The sequence below is a fragment of the Cydia splendana genome, chromosome 26 (assembly GCF_910591565.1).
Source record: "Cydia splendana chromosome 26, ilCydSple1.2, whole genome shotgun sequence".
NCBI classification, from domain to species: Eukaryota; Metazoa; Arthropoda; class Insecta; order Lepidoptera; family Tortricidae; genus Cydia; species Cydia splendana.
The window spans coordinates 4,682,707-4,708,059 of NC_085985.1; the positions used below are offsets into that span (position 1 = coordinate 4,682,707).

The 25,353-nt window shown below is 39.3% G+C and overlaps 2 long non-coding RNA genes across 2 annotated transcripts; both read right to left on the reverse strand.

Annotated features, from left to right (window-relative positions):
• Window positions 1–16,453: 16,453 nt before the first annotated feature.
• Window positions 16,454–19,325, reverse strand: LOC134803159 (uncharacterized). The gene is made up of 3 exons (XR_010145948.1): window positions 18,296–19,325; window positions 16,989–18,136; window positions 16,454–16,518 (listed from the first exon to the last, which is right to left on the reverse strand). It is a non-coding gene; the product is annotated as an uncharacterized LOC134803159 (long non-coding RNA).
• A 314-nt stretch (window positions 19,326–19,639) lies between these two features.
• On the reverse strand, window positions 19,640–23,920 carry LOC134803473 (uncharacterized). The gene is made up of 3 exons (XR_010145984.1): window positions 23,785–23,920; window positions 21,896–21,973; window positions 19,640–19,960 (listed from the first exon to the last, which is right to left on the reverse strand). It is a non-coding gene; the product is annotated as an uncharacterized LOC134803473 (long non-coding RNA).
• Between the last annotated feature and the right edge of the window lie 1,433 nt (window positions 23,921–25,353).

Sequence of the window (25,353 nt, forward strand, 5' to 3'; positions counted from 1 at the left end):
CGTCGCACTCGAACACTCGCCTATAGCCGAGCGACAAAACTATTGGAGCTAACACTCGCTTCTCGCCGCTCGCCCACTCGTTTCTAGTTTATCGTTCTACTCGCTTATCGCTCATCGTCGGCGGTGGGACAAGTGCCTCAATGTCATAGTGAAAACTTGTCAAAATACTGTTTAAGGCCTAGTAAAGTAAACGTACTAGTGCTCGACACGCTAATGCCCAATAGATGACACCTTGCCGTCACCTCTATTGACAATGACTTAAGTTTCAAGATGACATGTACTGGTACGTCCCATATAACCATTCCAGTCGCAGAATCACAAAGTGGTAACTAAATGTCAGATGTGTCGTAACAGAGTCCACACAATGTGTCTAGAATTGTTTCGAAACAAAGTGTCGTCGCCGTGTCTACACTTTTCCGTAACAAGGTGTCGACACATTTGTGTGCACTTTGCGTGCGGTTTGCGACTAAATCTGACAGCAAATTTGTGACAGCAAATGTCAATATAAAATACCTCTTGAAAACCAAGGTTTGTCAAACTACTATTAGTGTCTCGTGTGCTCGTAATTCTAGTAAGTCATCATGGGCAATGCAAATGATAATAATCGACCGAAACTATATAAACACCCAACACCCGTCAACCTTTTACAGAAAAGTTTTTAAAGAAATTCAATAAGCTACTTAGGTCAGGCAACGAATGCTCCAAAAGTTGTAGAGAGAAATGCTCGGAACACAATTTTTGACTCCGTAACTCGGTTTGACAAGTTAGGAGGTGAACATATCAAAAGTCCCCGGCCGTAGCCCTTGAGCGGGGGGGGAGAGAGGGGGCTTTGAAGGTCCCATTTTCCCGTTTTTCGATTATATCTCGGAAACTATGCATCTCAGCGACATGGCCACTTATACAAAATGAAAGTTTATTTAATTTGTTACAAGTTTATTCAGTCAATTTTTTCGATATGTTGAATAGTTTTTGAGATATCCGCTCTTGAAAGTTTATTTAGGGCTCTCAATTTTATCTTGATATATCTATATCAGTGAAGGTGCTAGGCCGTGTTTGGTATCGTTTTCGTATAAATCTGGGGTGCTGAATCCATTTAAGATATCGCATTGACACCATTCCACAAAATAAAAATAAATCTTTTTAGGGTTCCGTACCTCAAAAGGAAAAAACGGAACCCTTATAGGATCACTCGTGCGTCTGTATGTATGTCCGTCTGAATACACAAAATAGTTCTTTACATATAGATGACAGGAAAACCTATTAGAAATGTGCAGTCAAGCGCGAGTCGGACTTAATGTACGGAACCCTTAATACGCGAGTCCGACTCGCACTTGGCCGGTTTTTTTGAAACTCTTCTTGACGCTTAACCGCTGAACCGATTTCGTTGAAATTTGGTATAGAAATAGTTTGCGTCCCGGAACAGGACATAGGATAGATCTTATAACCAAAATCATCTTTTGAAGGTGTGAAAAGTGGCGTGGAAATTTGTACGGGAAATCAATAACCGCTGAACCGATTTATATGAAATTTGGGATGGTCTACATCTTTGATTTAGTTAAAAATGATGAAAAAACATGACTTCAAACCTAAACTTAAACAGTATTCTTCAAGAAGTCAATTCTGAATTCCCCCCTACACCTCATTTCACACCTTTAAAGGATGATTTTTGAGATAACTTATTATATCCTGTCTCGGGACTCAAAATATATGTGTACCAAATTTAAATTAAAACTGTTCAGCAGTTTAAGCGTGAAGAGGAGTTTAAAAGAAAGTATTTTAATAAGTTTATATGTTTTTACTTCGGAATGGTGTCAATGTGATACCTTAACTAAATTTGGTACTGCGAATTTATACGAAAACGATACCAAACATGGCCTCGTAGCTTTACTGTTGTAGAAGTCAAAATAAAATTGAGAGCCCTAAATTCTTATTACTTGGCCAAACTTGTGTAGAAGGAAAAGGTAAAATAAAAGTCTTCGGCAGGAATATAAGACACAAATATATTTTTTTTTGCGTTACTATTTCATTCATCAAATATAAACATACCTTGATTATACTATTCTAGTGAGATCCTCATAGATAAACAAAAACATTTACTTAAAAAATTACAAGGTCGAAATGTCACGGAACTTGTGAGAGTAATATGTGAAAAATATAAACTTTTATGACAAAAAAAATCTGGACACAATTTAAGAATCACCCAATTGCGTCGAGGAATCATCTGTATTTTTGCTTGTTTCATTACCTCCTCGCTTCTTTTTTGTCCTTTGTATTCTGTAGCAATTTGTTAGATCTGAAAATAAAGATAACTTGCGTCGTCACGGATGTCGATTTATAGGTTTTAGGGAGTGCAGAATTCGAAAACGATGATCATTTTATAATCCAAGATGGCGGCTACGTATTTTGTCATAAAAGTGGAATCCAAAATAGTCATCATTTTCGAAATCTGCGCCCCCAGAAACCTATAAAACGACATCCATGACGACTTTTATGACATAGTGCATGGCCGCCATCTTGGAATCCAAAATAGTCATCATTTTCGAAATCTGCGCCCCCTAAAACCTATAAAACGATATCCATGACGACTTTTATGACATAGTGCATTGCCGCCATTTTTAAATTGAAAATGTTATCATTTTCGAAATCTGCGCCCCCCAAAACCTATAAAACGACACCCATGACGACTTTTATGACATAGTGCATGGCCGCCATTTTGGATTCCAAAATGGTCATCATTTTCGAAAGCGGGGCCCCCTAAAACCTATAAAACGACATACATGACGACTTTTATGACATAGTGCATGGCCGCCATCTTGGAATCCAAAATGGTCATCATTTTCGAAATCTGCGCCCTCCAAAACCTATAAAACGACACCCATGACGACTTTTATGACATAGTGCATGGCCGCCATTTTGGAATCCAAAATGGTTATCATTTTCTAAATCTGCGCCCCCCAAAACCTATAAAACGACACCCATGACGACTTTTATGGCATAGTGCATGGCCGCCATTTTGGAATCCAAAATGGTTATCATTTTCTAAATCTGCGCCCCCCAAAACCTATAAAACGACACCCATGACGACTTTTATGACATAGTGCATGGCCGCCATTTTGGATTCCAAAATGGTCATCATTTTCGAAAGCGGGGCCCCCTAAAACCTATAAAACGACATACATGACGACTTTTATGACATAGTGCATGGCCGCCATCTTGGAATCCAAAATGGTCATCATTTTCGAAATCTGCGCCCTCTAAAACCTATTAAACGACACCCATGACGACTTTTATGACATAGTGCATGGCCGCCATTTTGGAATCCAAAATGGTTATCATTTTCTAAATCTGCGCCCCCCAAAACCTATAAAACGACACCCATGACGACTTTTATGACATAGTGCATGGCCGCCATTTTGGAATCCAAAATGGTTATCATTTTCTAAATCTGCGCCCCCCAAAACCTATAAAACGACACCCATGACGACTTTTATGACATAGTGCATGGCCGCCATTTTGGATTCCAAAATGGTCATCATTTTCGAAAGCGGGGCTCCCTAAAACCTATAAAACGACATACATGACGACTTTTATGACATAGTGCATGGCCGCCATCTTGGAATCCAAAATGATCATCATTTTCTAAATCTGCGCCCTCTAAAACCTATAAAACGACACCCATGACGACTTTTATGACATAGTGCATGGCCGCCATTTTGGATTCCAAAATGGTCATCATTTTCAAAATTGGGGCCCCCTAAAACGTATAAAACGACATCCATGACGACTTTTATGACACAGTGCATGGCCGCCATTTCGGATTCCAAAATGATCATTATTTTCGAAATCGGCACTCCCTAAAACCTATATATCGACACCCATCTCGACTTTTATGACAAAGTGTTTTGCTACCATCTGCATGCAAGACATTTCTATTATTTTTACGTACAAAAATGGCCCCCTGTCAACTTTCAATCGAGATTTAATCGATAATTTATTCGATTAATATTCAGATTAATTCAATTTCAATCTATGTTAGGTCGACTAAACTAATCGCGATTAAAATTTGAGAATTAACTTTTTTTATTCCATTAATTAGTCGAATAAACAGTTAATCGATTAATGCCCATCTCTCACCACGGCATTTTTACACTTTGAGAATATCTGAAAACAAATCAACACAAGGAGCCATTTTGCAAATCCAGTAACTTTGTTATTACTTTTGACAGCGCGTGTCATGTGTCAACACAGAGTCGACACAAAGTCGAAACATTGCAACTACTTTGTGACTGCAATATTTCTCAGCCTTAAACCATATTTATACATCATAATTAACAAGTTTGGTAGTATGTAAAGCGTTATTTCTGTTATTTAAGTATAGTATACGCATCGAAGTACTAAAAATGCTTCAAATAATATAGTTATGAACACAGGCACTGAGAAGTAAACAATTTCATTTCCGGCTAAACTACAACAATGTGGTGGCGCGTTGATTATATTACACTTAGTTTATCAAATCACTCGAGCAGTTTAATTCCCCATAATAATTTAAGTCATATTGTAATATAAATGCAAACAATATATATATTTACGTCTTGTAATCCGTTTTAGAGATGGCGTATTAATGTCACTTATTTTTATTTAAGTATTTTTCCATCTGACAGTTTCCATTTGACAGGAACAAAATGAACGAATGAACGAATGATTTTGGCATAAAGTAGTCGCAAACCCGAAACAATGTGTGCACACGGCGACCACACTTTATGTCACTTTGTGTCATGTGTCGACCCTTCCCCATTTCTGGTAACTGTGTCGACACGGCGACGACTCTGCGACTGGAATTGTGACCGAAACAGACGGTGTCGACACAAGATGTGTCAACACCGCGTCGTAACGGCGACTGGAAATGGTTGTATGGGACCCTAGTGAGTAAGTATTATATTCTTTGACTGGTACCGCGTTGAGTACCAGTACGTTTACCTTATGTGTAAGGCCCCATTCGCACGACAGCTTAAAAAGCGTTGCGTTAAAACCCGACGTTGGCGCTTTTTTACCGTTTCCAATATTTGTGTTCATATGAACGCTTAAAAATCACTTGTGAGTCGTACTGACACGTACGCATCTCAGCAAAGCCATACTTTATTTGCTATTACGACGTATTATTTGAATATAGCTTGAATATTTCAGGAATTTGTAAGCATAAGTTGACATTTTTAAGGTGAAACTAATAATAATCTTGACGATTGACACCAAAAATTGACACTTGACAGCCAACTGACAGCAGCGCCGGCGCTTTTTCAACGCTTGTGAGAACAGATACACGGATTTCCGTATGGTCTATTCAATTTGACGCCAACGCTCAACGCCGAAAATCGAACAGTGCTCGATAAAAAAGCGCCGCGCTTAAAAACCGCCTTCGTGTGAATACATACATGGTTATCCATTTGTGTCATTCAAACGCTTTTTTAACGCGCGTTGAAAAAGCTGCCGTGCGAACGGGGCCTAAGTTACTCTATGGCTTACTAAACAAATTAGTGCTGCACTCTGGCGGCAGAACATTGCAGTAATACTCCCTAGATGTATATAGATTATTTACGGCTTATCTTTATAGGTTTCTTTAGGAAATTACGTATGCTTGCAGGTTTCTTCTTCGACGAGCGGATCTTCTCTCCCATGTCTGGCATATCGACGTGTACGTCTTTTTTAAATTCTCGAACTAAATACATCATCACATCTGGTGTCTTAAGCCCCAGACATTTAGGATCCTCTCGCTTTCCATTGTCGTTATCAAAGCTTGTGTGGAAAGTGACGGAGCCGGGATCTGACCAGAATTCTTCTCCAGCTGTTTTTAACTTGTGAGATATGCGAGCGTCGTAGACGCCCGGACAGAGCGAATATAGCTCGATTTTGCAGAAATTCTTGGCACATTTCACCAGCGAGGAGTTTACTTCCTGGGGACCGATATTGGAGTACCAGTACTGGACTTTGTGATGAAAGTCCCTTTCAGCGGTAAACATATGATCGCCTATGTTAATGAAATCTCTATCCCATTGAAGCAGGACGTGGTGTGGTGTAGATTCAACTTCTACTGTTAATTTATTGGGAGGGCCAAGCTTTACGATCGACGTGTGGTTGTATTGGAATAATTGGTTAGCACAAGCGATGTAGTTGCATGACTGCAGATTGAATGAAAGCAGCTCCGTGCTTGCTATATCATTGTCTTCATATTGCAACAAGCAAACTTTATTGTCCTTTGTCTGTAATGTCGGTTTTTCACTAATATGGGTCAAAATTCCGTGTTTAACATAAGACAAAGTGGAATTGACATGGCCAATCGCAGTCCATGTACAGTTGAGAAGCTTCATGTTATAGGACACGCAGTGGAAATCCTCTACGTCACGAGGAACTATGGATACTTTAAATATATTTTTTATTGCAGTTTGCCGGCGCATTGGTAATAAGGCACTGTTTATAACGGACTTGATTGTAGTATCATTCACCGTTACCAGAACTGAATGTTGTACATCTTCACCATTATTAGCAGCGATGTTCCATAATTCTATTTTAAGTTCTTCAGCGTCCGGCCCGGAACAAATGATCTCAAAAGTTTGTCCATATTTTATTTTATACCGAGATTGTCCATTTACTTGTATCGGTATAATGTTGCCAATAATTGGTGACGTGATTCGCACCCTTGGCACCACTAAAGCACGCACTGTGTTCATATATTCAGATTCATTGTCCCTGCAGTTAATTACTGTTAATCCTAATCCAATGGTTTTTATTAATTTGACTGTAGTTTCGTCGACAAGTTCTGTTGAACCGATGGATTGTCCTTCAATATGGCCGCTTAGATTAACCTTACGTGGGCCAGAACAATACACTTGCGTATTCTCTCGATACTCGATAAAATAACAAGGGCTGGTATAAATATAAAACTCAATATTACTTACAGCAAATGGGGTAATCGTTTCGTCTTGTGCCCGTAAATTAATGTTAGGTATCACTCTAATGATTAAACTACTATTATAGGTAGAACCAATGTCGGTACAGACGAATTCCGATATTTGCAGGTCTGGTTTCCTTTCGAACCACTTTATTGCGGTATCATTCAAGTGTTCTGTGGGTAATGTGTTCCCGTTTCTGAACATCGTGAGAGTCGCTGCGTCTGGACCGGAACACATCACCATCATACAGCTGCCGTATATAACGTTATAGTATATATGTGGTTTATCGAACGTGGTCTGAAGGTCGGGCGAAATAACTTCGAGTCGTGTCGACGGTGAATGGTTACGACGGTATTTAGCGAGTCCATAATAAAAGTAGATATGACTTGCCTGTGTTTCAATTGAGGTTGAATGTTTACACTGTGTGTGAGTCTCGTTATGTTCATGTTTCTGACAGTGCGCGGGCCGCAGGAGCGCAGCGCACAGCAGCGCGAGGAGCAGCATCGCGGCAGCGTACATCGGGGGCGGATATGCCGGATATGCACTAATACTCTGATCCAGTTAGCTTGTCAATACTGTCCATGCCCTCCTAGGAGCTCTTTTACACTGACATCCAATTTTTTGCGGGTACGGTTTTCTGCAGGATCCCGTTTTTAGGGTTCCGTACGTAAAGGTTAAAAACGGGACCCTATTACTAAGACTCCACTGTCCGTCTGTCTGTCACCAGGCTGTATCTCATGAACCGTGATAGCTAGGCAGTTGAAATTCTCACACATGATGTATTTCTGTTGCCGCTATAACAAATACTAATAAAAACAGAAAAAAATAAATATTGAAGTGGGGCTCCCATACAACAAACGTGATTTTTTGCCGTTTTTTGCGTAATGGTACGGAACCCTTCGTGCGCGACTTCGACTCGCACTTGGCCGGTTTCATTATTAGTAGTAAGTATGCACGCAAACAGAAAGCTCGTGTGAACGTTACTAAAACGGGATCCTGCAGAAACGTGTTGCCTCTCTGTTGCACTTGTAAATTTGTACGTAAGTGTGACAGGGGGGCAACACGTCGAACGTGGCTCGCGGTAGGCCGACGTCAGTGGGACGGAGCTCTAAGCTAAAAGGAGGTATATCAAAACGAATGATATTGAAAATGGGACTTTCAGATAAAGAGCTTAAGGTACACGTTTGCTTTCAATTTTCATTTGAGTTACCGCTAAGTTAGCTTAGCAGGGCTGAATAGCGAACATTGACCGATACGGAATGTTTGTTTTTCGAAATAAAACAATAAAATTGCAAACCAAGGGTGACGCATCCCTGTGGCCTGTGGGCCTACCGCGAATACAGAATTTCGCAACTTGCGAGCATCTTTCTCTGTCATTACACCTTAATTGGTGCAACTAGTCGGTTGCATTGTGCGTGGGGCCCGAGCGGGCCCCACGGCACAGAAGAATTAATAGTACTACCGTACAGAAAGGACACTTCCTACAAACCCGAAGTTTGACAGCGATTCAGGGTCGAATCATGCTATCCCTTTCTAATATATGGCACTATCCCTTTCGGCTATTTAGGTTGTCAAAATTCAAGTGTTTATCTTATCTGTGGTCGTGCACGCAAAAGGAAATCAAGTGGTGCCAACCCTAATTTTGTTAGACCAAAAAAAGTCTGCAGCGATTTTGATAGCCCACGCAGTGCAAGTGTTATTTTAAACGTCAAACTTCTACGAAATTATGACGTATAAATAACACTTGCACTTCGGAGGCTATCAAATCCGCTGAAGACTTTTCTTAGTCCGACTCTAATTGCACGGAGCAATGCTGAGCCGAACGGAGCCGAGTTCGACCGAAGTCAGGAGTGTCTCCCCACTGCCCGCGGTGTGCGTGTTGTAAGTAGTTGATGTTGTTGGTGCTGTAACTTTTGTGTAGTAGTTTGTTTTCCAAAGAGAAAACCGGCCAAGTGCGAGTCGGACTCGCGTTCCAAGGGTTCCGTATATTACACAATTTTTAACAATCAGTGACGGATTAAGATATTTTGATGCCCTAAGCATTTCTAGGTGCCCCCTCTCCCTAGGGTCATCAAGATTACATTGATTTTTTGGTAAATTGAGAGAAGTTCATTGCCGCATTACAGCTGAGAATGGAAATCAGTCACATCATTTTATAACGAAAATTAACAGTGCCGCAGCAGTAATGTTGCAACAGAGTACCTAATGCTGTTGCAGTCGCCACCCGAATGTCACCTTTATCATAGCTTAGAAAGTAATAGAAACGCGAGCGAAGCGAGCGCGGAAATTTTTCGATATAAAAACGCAATATGATAGACAGTTGTACATTTTTACTTTTAGTATGGAAATCAGTCACATCATTTTATCACGGAAGTTGACAGTACTGCAGCAGTAACGTTGCAACAGAGTAATGTTGCTGCAGTCGCCACCCGAATGTCACCTTTATCATTTATAGCAAAATTTTTCGATATAAAAACGCAATTTTAGTTTTAGTCCCAACCAGGCGCGAATCCAGGATTTCATACAGAGAAGGGATGGGACAGTTTTCTATCAGCCTAGCTTCGCATAGGGCTCGATATTTAAGGGTCTCAGCGAGGTTATTTTCATGCATAAAATATGCAAGAAAGCAGAGCTTGGAATTGAATTGACGAAGTGTGAGAAAGGCAGTAGGCCCAGCTGCGAAAGAGGAAAGCTTGGATTTGGATCCACGCCCAAGTGTAATTAAGGCAGAAGATCAACTTTGCCGTAAGGCAGAAGGCCTCGCATAAGACTTAACGCCGAACCGCAAAAGAGTGGGTTGAAATCGAATCTATGCATGTAATCACGACTCTTCTACTGCTACCGATTGTTTCCCAAAGAATTACGCGCCATTATTTTTGCAAATTAGCCTTTGGACAGCTAAAAAAATCGTGTGGTAAAAACGATGTGTCTGTCCCTAATTTTAAAATTTGTTCACCTTTTTCAACCTGGCATTTTGGTGCCCCCCCTGAACGTGGTGCCGTAAGCACGTGCTTGTTTTGCTTATTGGTTACAAAGTCTTTATTAATTCAACCATTAAAGTCGACGAGTACAAAAAACTTTGAGCTAGCTCTCAATTTAACATTTTTTTTTAAACATTATTTTTAATTTGACCTTACAATTACTCGTAAGTAGGTAAGACCGTTAAATATTTAAAATGATTATCTTATCAGAAAATTATCACCAATTACTCTAAGAAAACTACTACTCTAAGTAATCCGGCACTGTTAACAATGTATTTTTTATGTGAAACTAGATATGAGCGCCGCGCCGGCGCGCCGCCGCCGCCGACAAAATTTTCGCGCCGCCGCCGCCGACGCTGCCCTATCGGCGTGGCATCGGCGTGACCTTGTTAGATACTACTACTTTCAGAATCAGATAATATATATTTTATCTAGTTTAGATGTTTAACGGCGCTACTCTGAATAGCTTATAGACATTCAAAAGGTATTTTAGGTCCATATAATTCAAAAATATTGATGGTAAACTCAAACTTTTCTATTTGGTAACCGCGCTGCTAGTGTTAGGGCAACGAAATTACTAATTTTGTCAGCTGGCTAGCTCATCCGTCATTCACCGCGAATTTAATCATTGCAAGCATGGTTTGATTGTCTTTAAAAGGTGTAAAAGGGTTAATTTCAGATATTAAGCCTTTTCACGCCCAAAGGTTCGGCCATTGGCTTCGCACGGAAGGGCATCGGAAATTACTCATTTAAGCTTGGCCATTGTTCAAATTTCAAAATTTGCTCTCTTACAGCCCAATCTTTGGCCTCGCATCGCTCGCATAGAAGACGCTATCGGAACCTCATAAGTTTTCGGCCCTGTTTGGAGCTTAACTTTCGGGCTCGCTTTTAAAATGCCTGGTCATTGGTTCTTCTCCGATCTTAGCTTCACTGCAGCACGGCCTTTGGTCTCACACGAATGCACCTGCAGAAAAGCTCCAGGTCTTTAACACTATGGCCTCGGTCTTTATCGGTTCGGAATTGCTTACACTGGACCAATAGTTCAATTCCAAGCTCTGCTCTCTTGCAGCTTGGCCTTCGGCCTCACATAGAAGCGCACCGTAAAAGGCGCTCCGGGCATTCGGGCGTCAGCCAAGCTCATATTTGGCGTTCGATTCTAAGCTGTATGCTTACCTGCAGCTCAGCCTCTGGCCTCGCATGGGAAGGCGTCGGAATCAGGTCTACGGTTTTAGTTGGAGCTCGGCCTTGGGCCTCACTTTTTGACATAAATCGGTTTGTTGGGTTGATATTGGCTAATGACGGAGCTTGAATTTTCCTCACTTCGGCTCTTTGGAATCCGCTACTTTTTACTTAGCACAAAAGATAAGGGCTTCGCAAAGATCTTCCGGCCAGGGCCTTGCCAAGATTAAGACCGCCACTGTTGCCGCGCGATCGGCGCGATACCGTTTATGCTATATAAAACTTTTTTTGAATAAAGGTACGCTTTATTCAATCAATTTTGCTTGTAATTGAAAAATTCACTTATTTTATAGCTTTCTTACAGCAAAACCATGTTTTTTCGGTAAAATTTTAGTTTGAATTAGTTTTTCATTAATCAAAGGTGTTTCAAGGCCACGCCGCCGATTCGCCGCCGCCGCCGAACGATTTTGACCGGTGCGCCGCCGCCGGCTAAATGCCTATCGGCGCTCATATCTATGTGAAACGTGAGTGAAATCTCTTTAAAAAATCCGTAGGGGTCGGATCAAAAACTGTAATTAAGTCCGACTCACGCTTGACTGTACATTTCTAATAGGTTTTCCTGTCATCTATAGGTATAGACCTATTTAATGTATTTTTAAAAAAATTTAAGACAGTAGTTTCGGACATAAGGGGGGGGGGGTCATTTTTTGCCTATTTTCTTGAATAACTTCTAAACTGTTTATTCGAAAATTATAAAAAAAATATATTTGAGATCCTTACAATAAGCTCTTTCATTTGATATGTAACATGATATAGTTTGAAAAATTATTTTTTTTCATTTTTTCATTTACCCCCCAAAAGTGGCCCCCATGTTTAAAATTCATTTGTTTACGTTACATGTCCGTATTTGGGTCACAAACTTACATATGTGTACCAAATTTCAACTTGATTGGTCCAGTAGTTCCGGAGAAAATCGGCTGTGACAGACGGACAGACAGACAGACAGACAGACGCACGAGTGATCCTATAAGGGTTCCGTTTTTTCCTTTTGAGGTACGGAACCCTAAAAAGTAATGAAGTAGTACTTTTGCTAGAATCAAAAGATCCGCATGCGAGCACTTCAGTACGAAGGTACCTTTATTAACCAAAGTTTCGACACAGGTTACACTGGTCAAATAATTTCGCGTCGCGTTATAAGGGGGTTTTCAGAAAAAATGGTACCATTTACTTTTTTTCGAAAAACCAACTTTTGAGTTATTTAGACTCAGAAAGACGAGTACTATTGAATGGGACAAAGAAAAAAAGTGTCCCCAGTTTTTCATACAAATTTTGGATGTGAGTTTTGTAACGGTCCATACAAAATGTATGTGAAAATGCGTTACAAAACTGACATCTTTTTCTTTTTAAATCGATAGTCATCGTGATTCTGAGTACAAATACCTAACCCAAAAGTTGATGGAGTTTCGAAAAAAGGTAAATGTGGTTCACTTTTAAGGCGATATGATTCGACTCATCAACGAATCTGAGGGGGTGAGGTGCGCGGCAAACCGTGAAGCCCCGCCCGCGCGTCCCGCGACCCGCTCGCCGAGATCGTGAGCGCGCGCCGCGCACGGTAAACATAGCAGACGGGTCACAGTATAATGATCTTATGATGGCAGTATTTTAACTAGACCGGAAAATGGTCACGTTATAGAGTTTTTATTGTATATGTACGTATGTATTTTTTGCATTACGTATTTCTGATCATTTCATGTAGAATTATTATTTGTATATAGACATATGTACTTATTATTGATCAGTAAAGAACGTTTTAATTTCATGGCAGCGTGTTCCTAGTTCCCAGTTAAAGTACCTAAAGGAAAGTAACAATTTTAAAGGAGACGGTCAATTAAGGGTTCTATTTATAAAGAATATTAACCTACAATAATTTTACTTTACAGATTCCTTTAACTCAATAACGCTGCCGTGAAATTAAAACGTTGTTAGTGTTACTGATCAGTAGTACTTAAAAAAAAACAGTTTCAAAGTATATTTCTGATAACTTTTTGTCAGTGCAAGCCTTATGGTTTCGTCTTGGCAACATTTTACATGAAAATGTTTTTGGTGGGTCTCATTATCACAATTTCCAATACTTTTGTTGCCTAACTTAATAAATTATTGTTTACAATACCTATCGACTTTATACCTACTTTAATGATCACACAATTTTAACGAAACAATGTTTTCAAGAAAATAATTCAATTAAGTGCGAGTCAAACTCGCGCACCGATGGTACCTACATTTTATTAAGTACATTATATATATATTTTTTAATTAAGTTGTAACTGACTCATCATCATCATCTCAGCCATAAGACGTCCACTGCTGAACATAGGCCTTCCCCTTGGACCTCCATTCCGGTCGGAAGCGACCCGCATCCAGCGTCTTCCGACGGCCTTAACAAGGTCGTCTGTCCATCTTGTGGGTGGACGTCCTACGCTGCGCTTGCTTGGTTATGTGAGGGTCGCAGTTCTAACCTAACCTAACCCACTTTTCTGGTAGCAGTCCGTTTCTGTGAAGGTCGCGGTTCTAACCTAACCTAACCTAACTCACTTTTCTGGTAGCAGTCCGTTTCTGTGAGGGTCGCATTTCTAACCTAACCCAACCCACTTTTCTGGTAGCAGTCTGTTCCTGTGAGGGTCGCAGTTCTAACCTAACCTAACCCACATTGTTGGTAGCAGTCCATTCCTGCTGTTGTTATTGTTGTGTAGTAGTTTGTTTTCCAAAGGGAGAAATAAATAAAGTTGTACTTTTGATAGAAAGAAAAGATCCGCATGCGAGAACTTCATTCCCGCAGCTCGGCCTTCGGCCTCGCGTGCTTGGGAAATCGTAACTTTTCCTATTGGGTCGTGTTTCAGCTCCAACTTCCTCCTCACGTGTGACGCTTCGGGCCTTCGGCCCAACGCGGAGCTCGGCCTTCGGCCTTCGCGAGCCTTGACGCTTCGCTGTCGGGCCTTCGGCCCGCCGGCTCCGCTTATCAAGAAAGTTGACTTTGTAGGACGTTTGGAGGAACTGCATTCACGCAGCTCGGCTTTCGGCCTCGCGTTTTCGGAGTCGGGGTGGAGGCTCCGGGCCTTCGGCCATCCACTGGGGTCGGCCTTTGGCCTCCCTGCCTGAAGCTCGCCCTTCGGGCTCGCTTAACACACTTTTTGTATAGGATTTTGCTTTGTTCGTCATTCCCGCAGCTCGGCCTTCGGCCTCGCCCAAAATTACTGGGGGTGGAGCATGCTTGGACATTCGAGATAAAGCTCCGGGCCTAACGGCCCTCCGCGGGGTCGGCCTTCGGCCTCCCAGCCTGAAGCTCGCCCTTCGGGCTCGCCTAACCTACTTGGAAATTTGAATTTGGCCCGTGTCCGCCGCCATTTTGGATTTTTCCAAAAATTTTTTTTCACATGGTAATCTTGGGCCCCCAAGCTCGCCGCATGTCAAATCTCAGCGCGCTCGGACCAACTTAAAAAAAATTAAACAAAAAGTCGGCCATTTTGAAAATTTTTAAATGCACTTTGTTTTGTCTTGGGGCCCTCTATGACATTTGGTCGAGCACCCCCCACCCATCTCGCACCGTAATATGAATACTTTTTGAGATATTGGGGAAATTAAAGATCTCTACTTTTTCCCCCTTTTTTTGCTTATAACTTTTGATATTTTGTGTGTGCTACTACACGCTTCGAATGCATTTTTCTAGGCATTATGACGAATCTAATGAGGTATCACACGTATTTTTAGGAGTATTATCTCTATTTTTCACCGTGTTCAGTTTCTCGAACAAGACTAATACAACCAAGCGCAAGATGAACTGCCTGTACCTTGAACTCTCAATTATATTTAATTCATGTCGACCGTGGTCAAATATTAAAATTAGTGATATGTATTTAGTACTTAAATAATTGTATTGCGATATGCCTATTAGGGTAATTTTTTCAATTATTTCAATTTGACATTTTATATTTATTTAAATTTATGATTATGATGATGAATTTGCACGCTTGACGGGCGTGGCGCATTGCATGCGATCCAAAGCCGGGCGCCTTCGGCACCCTCATACTAAAAGCGTAACACTATACATATATTGTAACATCCCCATACTGTATCAATCCAAATAAATAATTTCTGATTTTCAAAGGAGTCAAAGAGCACGAAGGAATGTAATCATTTTGCAGATCGGACGTAGGTATATCAGTAAAGGTGAAATACTGTAAATATATCATTCTTACATACTCACAATTATATTATCTAGGAATATAATATTATTTACCTACATTGAAATTGGTTGCTGACCTAGTGAAAATACTGAAATATTTTAACTGTTGATGTAGGAAAGCTAGGCGCTTTCAAGCACCTCGTAAAGTATTAGATGCTTCTGTTATCAGAAAGTGTGTTTTTATAGCACTTAGTGACTTTTTCTTACGTTTCATATGCTTTGTTTCCCATTGTTTGTAAATGTTAAAATCACGTGACCGCGCGGAACACACTGACGCAGGTCCGTCCTCTACAAGCGCTGCCGCGCGACTGAAGAGGGCGTAAGTGCGTTCGCGAGTGATGGCGGTTGCGGATTTAGTAGGTATTGAAACATAGAAATTATTTTAATGATGTTACCGAGACAAAGTGATCCAAATCATCTAGATTATCTTATTACCTATACATTTATGTAAAAAACAAGTCAAAAAAGTTTGTATTGTAGCTCTGAGATTGATTTATTGTTAAAAAAAGGCGTAACTTTGGAATTTTTTTCTATCGAGCAAAGTTTATCTAATCATGTTTTTGAGATCCAAAACATATCTGCCAGATCCTTAAGTATAAGATATATTTTTTTCACAATTTTAAAACATTGTTTCTTATATTTCCGATGGATTCAAAAAACTGGTTCGCTTAGCTCGTACGGGAAAAGCACGCCTTAAGTGAAAAATAAGTATACAAAACGCAAAATGTTTTAAATGTTATAAAGAAAACACAGCTTTTCATATTAATATTTATTCGAATGAGTGCATGATATATTGCTTAAGAATACACTGTAATGACTTAATAGTAGGTAGCATTTCCCTGATAATTACCTGACGTTGGTAAATATCAATCCTTACCGATATCATCTTCTTTTTACCTATACGTATTTGGGACTAGATAATTTTTATATTGTTATGTTTATGTCGCAGCCAACTGGTTAAATTAGCCAGCTACAGCTTGGCAAAAAAGAGTAGAAATTAAAAAGTGGCAACACTGTAGTGTCGTCCCTTTCAAACCAATTTATATAAGAAAACGGGACGGCACTACAGTGTTTCCACTTTTTAATTTCTACTCTTTTTTGCCAAGCTGTAATTAGTTGGCTGAAGAACAACCAGCCAAGTCATTGATCGCAACGTTTAACGAGATGCCGGCCCCTATTTCACCACGGCGACAGGTGCGACAATTCGACAAATGTCACTGTTGCTGACGTCACAGGCATCCATGGGCTTCCTGTTTGCCACCATCATTGAATTATTTAAAAAAACTTTATTATTAAAACGGCAAAAAACTGGTATTTCGCTAGCGAAGTTTATGATGATGATGATGACAATTGTCTCACGATTTATTAGAACTTTCGGTAATTCTTGACAGGAAATGAGTTCTGTGTTGGAATTTCGTGACAATTGTCGTGTTTCTTGTGACAATTGTCATTAGCTTCGCAAAATAAGTACTTATTTATTGGCGATATAATGGAGTTTTTTTTTAAAATTAATATGTTGGTGGTAAACAAGCACACCGCCCGTCCGATGGTAAGCGGTTACCGTAGGCTATGGAGGCCTGTGACGTCAGTAACAGTGATGTCGATAATTGTCGCACCTGTCACCGTGGTGTAATAGGGCTGAACGTCGTGTAGTCATTTAGTTATTTTGGTTAATATTTCATTGTAAACTATCGACCCGCCCCGGCTTCGCACGGGTTAACAATTTATACATTTAAACCTTCCTCAAAAATCACTCTATTGATTGGTGAAAACCGCATGAAAATCGGTTCAGTAGTTTTTTGAGTTTATCGCGAACATACAAACAGACGCGGCGAGGGACTTTGTTTTATAAGGTGTTGTGATGTATTAATTATTATTATTTTATTTCATTTCATTTCTTTAAGTTTTTAAGTTTTCATAGGCCCATATGTCAAGGTGATTTTCTATCGGCCTAGGCGACTGATTAGCTGGCTAACTTAACCAAATGGCTGCGACATTTATATTATTTGTTGCTGTTGCTTTTGTAAAATGGGGTGACATTAGCCATTAGTATAAACGGGGCTACTTAGACACCTAGCTAGTCTTAAAAGTATTATACTTAATAAATATTTTCTTCATTACATTGAGTTATTCGATCCCGGAAAATAATGATAAATACGGGTATACAAATTGAATAATTGGTAATTCGTTGGCTAACTCACCCCATTTTACATGTCTTAATCCTATTTTATACAAGTGATTATGCATAGGACATTTATTGCATCTTAATAATGCCGGAAATTCAGTAAGTAATAGCTGGTAATAGTTAGCTCATTGGTTATAATCATAAGTGTAACTATGTGCAAGAAATAGTTATATTCTGTTAAACATTGCAACACATAATTTACCCATTAGGTAAATAATATCGAAGTGATACGACAGTTTCTATATAATATATAGTAGCAATAATGTAAATAATGTGAACTTGAAATGGTTTTTAGAAGACACTGCAACGTCTGCAACTGTTGTGAAGTGTACAAAAGTATAACTTGTCGCAACGACGAATATTTTAACCCTTAACCAGGCTAAGGGATATATACTTCCCACATACGGCATTTCAAACATGTGTTCTATTTTCGATCAGTAAGACTGAAATTCGATTGTCATTTTTGAACTGTCAGCCTGGTATAGGGTTAAAATGTGTGGTCGAGAATGTGACCCCTCCCCTGGGGTTATTTGAAACAACAGGAAACGAAATTAGCATTTAAAATGGTACCTACCTGATTCGGGGTGATTTTATTGAAAATAAGGAGCTAGAGTCAGTCCATGAAAAATCCGCAGCGGATTTGATAGCCCACGCAGTGCACGTGTTATTTTAAACGTCAAACTTCTATGAAATTATGACGTATAAATGACACTTGCACTGCGTGGGCTATCAAATCCGCTGCAGACTATTCTTGGTCCGACTCTACTCAACTTCGTTTCAAATCGTTTATTAAAAACACCAGTCGGGACTTACGTTATTCATAAACGCGCCACAAACCTCAATTAGCTAATAATAGTTTGTCCTTATCTGTCATTATGGCTTATGTAATTGTAAGAAAGGGATACAACATAATTTAACTAATCAGGCCCGTAAAGTTTTATGAATAAGGGACATTACGTTCGATTTACCCGATTCTATTTTACTTTTTAATCGGCGTTGGTAGAGATACTCGTACGTTTGTCAGTTAAAAACCGTACTCGATCATTATTAGTTTTAGTTAGTTATAATTCTTACCTAGTTAGCTATATTGATAAGTTTTGGTAAACTGTTAAAAACAAAATAAAGAAAAATCGAAGAGTTCAAGTCACCCCGTTTTACGGTATTAACATTCAATGCGTTTCCAAATAACCCCACGGGTCTCAAATAGCCTTATTAATATGCCACTCGCCGTAAAAAAATGCTCAGTGCGGTTCCGTTACATAGGTATTTTTACAGTTTATAATTTATCTGATTATAATATAAGTAGTGATTTGGAATGTGATGAACGCTTTACATTACCTCGCTAGTTGTAAAAAAATAGCTTTTGCCGATAAATATACCGTAACGGTCTTTCCACATATTTTGTGGTTAACTGGGGTGTTAATTGTGATCATAAACTGATAAACGTAATAGGGAGTATTACTGCAATGTTCTGCCGCCAGAGTGCAGCACTAATTTGTTTAGTAAACCATAGAGTAACTTATACATACTAGGCCTTAAACAGTTTTTTGACAAGTTTTCACTATGACATTGATGCACCAAAGCAGTTTGTTTACAGGTGGCCTGGTGGCCTCTCTATCGATCGAATAAGCAAGAGTGATAGAGAGGCCGAAGCCGAACTTTCGACTGTCGTGTTTCACGGTAGGCCATATGATTGACCACTAGGTCAATCACATGCGTCACTAGACGCATGATGTGTCTTTGATGATGTCAATGAGGTTTGTTTACTGTATGTGCTAGTGGTGCCACCTACGCAGAGCTTTGCCTAATATTCCCTATTAATACGTGTCTAAAATAATAGTTTTTTTTCGGAGGATGGGCAAGTTGAATTGTCTGTTGGTTGTTTGTTGATGTTAAAACCTAAACCAATAATTAAGTCCAGGTCGTTTTTGGTTGAGCTATAGTTGTTCAAGCAGATCTTGTCAGTAGAAAAGGCGGCAAATTTGAAAAATGTAGGCGAAGAGAGACAATTTGAATTTTGCGCCTTTTTCTACTGACAAAATTTGCTTGACCATCTATAGTATCTAAGTCATTGTTAAAAAAAAAAACAATAAAAGGGGTTATTAGATATGTATAGATGGTCAATCAAATCTTGTCAGTAGAAAAAGGCGCGAAACTCAAATTTTCTATGAGACGCTATCCCTTCGCGCCTACATTTTTCAAATTTGCCGCCTTTTCTACCGACAAGATCTGCTTCACCAAGTATATATCCTATCGCCGGATTCCTCCAAACTTTATGGCTCAGATCACAATTATATAAAAAAAACTTAGAAAACAAGTTAGCCAACATAGCGAGGTGATGTCGAGCGAGTGTGCGTGTGTCGCCGCCGCGCCGGGAGGGGGCGCTACGGCGGCGTCATGCTGCCGCCATACTCGGGGGATGCGCCTCGCCCTGCAAATATATCAATGCAAAAAGTAGTGCTCTACTTATCTACTTCTACTCTATCCGCCCAGTCCGCCCACATACGATACTTAGATAATTAGAGGGGGGGGGGGAGGAAATGGTCAAGAAAATGTGACAAGGGGGAGGGGGGAGTCACAAACTTTGTGACGTCACTTTAACTACATCTGTAACCGAAAATGGTTTAGATTTTTTTATTCGCTGTTAATAGTTAAATAACTAGTTTTTGCAATGATAATTATTATTATGGATGTATTTTTATTCCTATAGTGTAAATAACATTATTTGCGGTATTTGACGTCTGTCACTCACAACAGCAATACTACGTAAAATGTTTTGCACATCGAAATCACAAAGGAAAACAACTGCACTGCGAACGTTTACGTTCTACGTCTTTTTTTTTTAATTTTAGGGTTGGCCGGACACCACCGTTATGAATCGGTAGTCGTCTAAGTAAATCGATATGAATTTTTCATTTTTCTTTTAATGAAAATAAGGAAAAGGTGGATAATTAACTGTAAATATGGATATATTTATCGTCACTTAACAGACAACAAATTTGACACAGAAATAACATAAATAAACTTTAAAATAGATCCCCAGTTAGTTTCAATTTTGACAATGGGTGCGACCTACTCGGTCGGTGTATTAAATACACCGACCGACGGGTAGCTTGCGGGAAAACCATATAATTCTAGCTTTATTTAAATCTCAAATAAAAATTCATTATACGTCACAATTCGATACCTCAGTCTACGTGCCATCCAATCGTAATCGCTTGCTGTGACAATCGATTTGCGTTAGTTACATCTCTATATACGTCAGTCATAATGTGTCAAATACCGCAAATAATGTTATTTACACTATAATAGGCTTCGCCGTGCTATAAATTTCTAACAATGAATTAGTCAATAATGTTTTATTTTTGTTAAAATAATAAAAACTAATTAAAATTGTTGATTTAATTGAAAACCACAAATTGCCAAATATGTTACGTCACACCAGGGGGGAGGGGTTTTGCCAAATGTGACCAGGTGTGATGTGATCAGGAGGGGGGTAGGGGTCAAAAATTCTTCAAATTCATCTGATGTAATTAATGGATGACCCATTAGGACGACGGTTTTTGTGTGAAATTTTTCCATGGCATTTGCATTAACTTAGTCCCCGCATACCTACTCCAAGCTATGAAACTCAAAAGTGGTGACGTTTTCATATGTAGTGTGGCGCTTTCGCACTCATGAAATGTTCATAAATATACATTGATTTGCTTTCCTTTAGTCTTTTAGGGCCACTAACCCGGGGTTAACCGGTTAAACCGTTAACCCAATGTCAAACTGTACTGGTAACCATTGTTTAGTCGTATGGTTTTAAAATATCGGGATCCACTTGAGAAATCTCTCGCTGTGAAGAGCATTGTTATCTTTTGTTAAACCAAACCGCTAATTACGTGTGTAAATGAAATACGTTAACAACAAAAGATTCCATACAGATAACCACTTTACCGCTTGAAGAATAGAGTTAGAATTACAATAGCAGGGACTCGATACCTATAGGACCTTTTGGAATTCAGAGCCGTGGCCGCCCTGGTGTTTGTTTATGTTTCATGTTTAATTTCCAAAAGGTTCTATGTTCTATATCGAGTACCTGCTATTGTAATTTAACTCTTATTCTTCAAGCAGTAAAGATGTTATCTGTTTAGAATTTTTTGATGTTATTGCATTTCATTTTGCACAGGTAATTAAGTGGTGTGGTTTAACAAAATATAACAATGCCATTCATCGTCAGGTAATCTCTCAAGTGGATCCCGACATTTTAAAACCATACGACTATAACTCCAGGTTTAACCGGTTAACCCCGGGTTAGTGATTGGTTCAAGTGGCCCTAAGCTTGAGCGTCAATCTGTGGTTCATATGTATTCGTACATACCGCGTCCTCTGCCGCGGCCGCGCCCCCTGCCCCTCCCGCGGCCGCGTCACCTGCGTCCGTCGCCAAGCCCCACCATGTCTGTAACAAACAAACCAAGCGTCTACAGGAACCGTGCGTGAACTGTAATGGAACCAAAGGAGCCCCATGATACTAATACTATTACTCTTTGGCCTCGTGTTGGCCCGTTTCTCAAAAGCTTGTATCTTGTATAGTCTTTCGATTTGTAACTGGCCCGGAGCCGCTAATCCTTTGTCTATTATAGGGAGTATTACTGCAATGTTCTGCCGCCAGAGTGCAGCACTAATTTGTTTAGTAAACCAAAGAGTAACTTAAACATACTAGGCCTTAAACAGTTTTTTGACAAGTCTTTACTATGACATTGATGCATCAAGGCGGTTTGTTTACAGGTGGCCTACCGCAAAACGCGAAAATCGAAATTTCTTTATCTGCCTCTCTATCGATCGAATAAGCAAGAGTGATAGACTGGGCCGTCTTAAACTATGCTGGGGCCCTTGGGCACATAAAAATTAGGGCCATTTTGGAAAGTAAATAAAGCGAATTAAACTAACATTTTTCTACTATGGTCTTTTATTTCTTTAAATCTATAACCTACAAACGGCACTTCTGAAAACAATTGTACCGAATAAAATTAGAGAAAAGTATAAAAATGATAAAAAGGGCCTATTTAAACATTGCAAAGTTATTAACGTCTTTGATAGGTTTTGTTTGTCCTTAGTAACAGAGGAGTGTGAAATCATACCATCATTAGATAAAAAAAATCGCCCCAGTAATTTACGTACCTTAGACTATCTACCCTCATATACAACACCAAAAAGTAACAATGTATACGGTAAAAGAGTAATTGAATTTCTACTCCCATATATATTAAACACCTTACCTAAGAATTTACAGTATGATCTCATTAACATTGTTGAAAATCACGGCAAATGTATGCCAATCCTAAAAAAATACTACCTAAGTCTAGACTAATGTATAAAATAGAAGCAGAGATTTTGATATTCATAGATTAATTTAAGTTTACCGAAACACAACTAAGCATGTAATAAATAATAATAGTATTAAGTATTAATTAATAATAGTATTAAGCAAACGCGGATTGGACCGCGCGATCTCGCCAACTATTACATAAACCCTAGAGGTTTCCAATAGTGGCATGCATGTAAAAAATTGTATTAAAATTTAAAGTGAATAAATAAACTTTAAAAAAAAAAAAAATTTATTATGGGTAATCAAATATACTGTTACTGTCTGTCCATCGGGGCCCCCTGAGGATGGGGGCCCTGGGAACGGGCCCCGTGTGCCCCTATGGTAAAGACGGTACTGACTACAGGCATCGAGACATCAATTGTCAACTAGCAGTACTGATAAATTCCGCTACATGACGCTAGATGTGGACTACGAAATAACGCGCGTTTTGGTAAGAAAACTGGGTTAGCCACCGATGGTCTAGAACGCAAAATGACTAGTGTGTTGTTTTGCCTAAATCGCAATTAGTCTACATCGCAAACGGTCTAGGACGCAAAATGCCCAATTTATATATCACCACATTTTACATAGGTACTAGGTAGATTAGGTTCGTTAGGTATCTTCAAATGGCCGAAGGGCAAACAGCAAAGAATAGGAGCCCCGCGGAAGCGGCGCTCCGTCGACATCGCTATAAAGTTAAGATAAAACGGAATAAATAATTCGGGCATTTTGCGTTCTGGACCGTTTGCGATGTAGACTAATTGCGATTTAGGCAAAACAACACACTATACTAGTCATTTTGCGTTTTAGACCATCTGCGGATACCCCGAAAACTGATGTATTGAGTTACCACTCTTTCTTTACTTATATTACTCTATGAAGTCTATGATAATGTCAGTTACCTATGTTAGTGGCAGTTTTCTCGAGGTACGCCAGCGGGCCCTGCAGCGCCGCGCCGGCGTACGCGCCGCGCCCGCCAGCGCCGGCCAGGAACATCCCTTGGGCTAGGCTGCTTTGCATCTGTATTTATAAACAAATCTTAATATCACGGCACTGTTAATCCATTATACTATATAGACAACTGATTAAATAAAATACCTATTCTTTGCTACAAGTAGTGTATTATTGGTGGTTCTGGCGCAAGTTTTTTTTTGTGGTTTGTTTTGTAGCTTGCGGTTAACAAATGTATGGAGTAGCAATTTAGTAGTAGTAGTAGTAAACTCTTTATTGTACAAAAAGACATATTAAAAATAACATACAATTAGTAAGAAGTACAAAGGCGAACTTATCCCTTTGAGGGATCTCTTCCAACAATATAACATAAAATAATGCCGTTGATTTTAAGCACCTACGTCTAGTCTCTTGTTGAGGCATATGTAAAAACACTTTCAACTCTCGCGTTTTGTATTGTCTTAAATTCCGACGTTTCAGCTGAGTTGTGTCTTTCCGTGACCACAGCTGGTGCAAGTGGTGCAACTCAGCTGGGACGTCGAAATTTAGGGTAAAAACAATGTAATTATATCGCGGTAGACCCGTTTGTGTAATTGAATATGCATATGTAAAAAATCATTAAAAATTTTACGCTTTCAATTATAATATATGATGCTATTTTTAAGATAAATAATCAGACAAAATCGGCAAACAAAATTAAGAGCAGTAGAAACTTATTTACTTGTTTAAAATTAAAATAATGGCTAACACATAACAACAACTAAACATTTGAAAATAAAAGAAAAATACATACCTTATTTCGTCGACAAACAAATCAATCCAAAAGAAACTGAGAAATAAGGAAAACAAATAAAACCAAAAAATGTATCTTAATTCTTAACATTATATTTATAATTATAATCCTTACTGGGCAGATACTTATATTGGTAATAATTTACAAAGAAAATTTAGAGAAATTAACGAATAATAAAGCTTATAAATAGTCTGTCAAGCCATTTCCGTCAGTAGAAAATTTGCGGCAAATTTAAAAAATGTAGGCGTCAAGAAAATTTGAATTTCGTGCCTTTTTCTACAAACAAAGTTGCTTGACAGACTATAGGTACCTTTTCATACTGACAAAGTTGTTTGACAGACTATATATAGGTAGACTTTTCAATGTGATCACTACATTTTTATACATAAATAAGTATTTTTTATGATGTACAAATGTAGGTACACATCATTTAAAACAAGACCGAAGTGATCCCATAAGTGTTCCGTGAACAAAGTTTTGTACGGAATACTAAAAATGCTATTAGTATGATTGCCTACAAAAAAGTTTAAGTTCAAAAAATCAGCTTGGCTACTACCTAATTCAATTTAAAAAATAGTCTATCGCTCTGTTAGTTTACTACTTCCCTAACACACTATCGCAACACACCGCGACCTTGGTGCTTGGGCTTATAGGTGCGACGCATCACGGTCGCGGTGCGGTGCGATAGTGTGTTACCACTTTAACTCCAATGAACTGAAATCGGTGA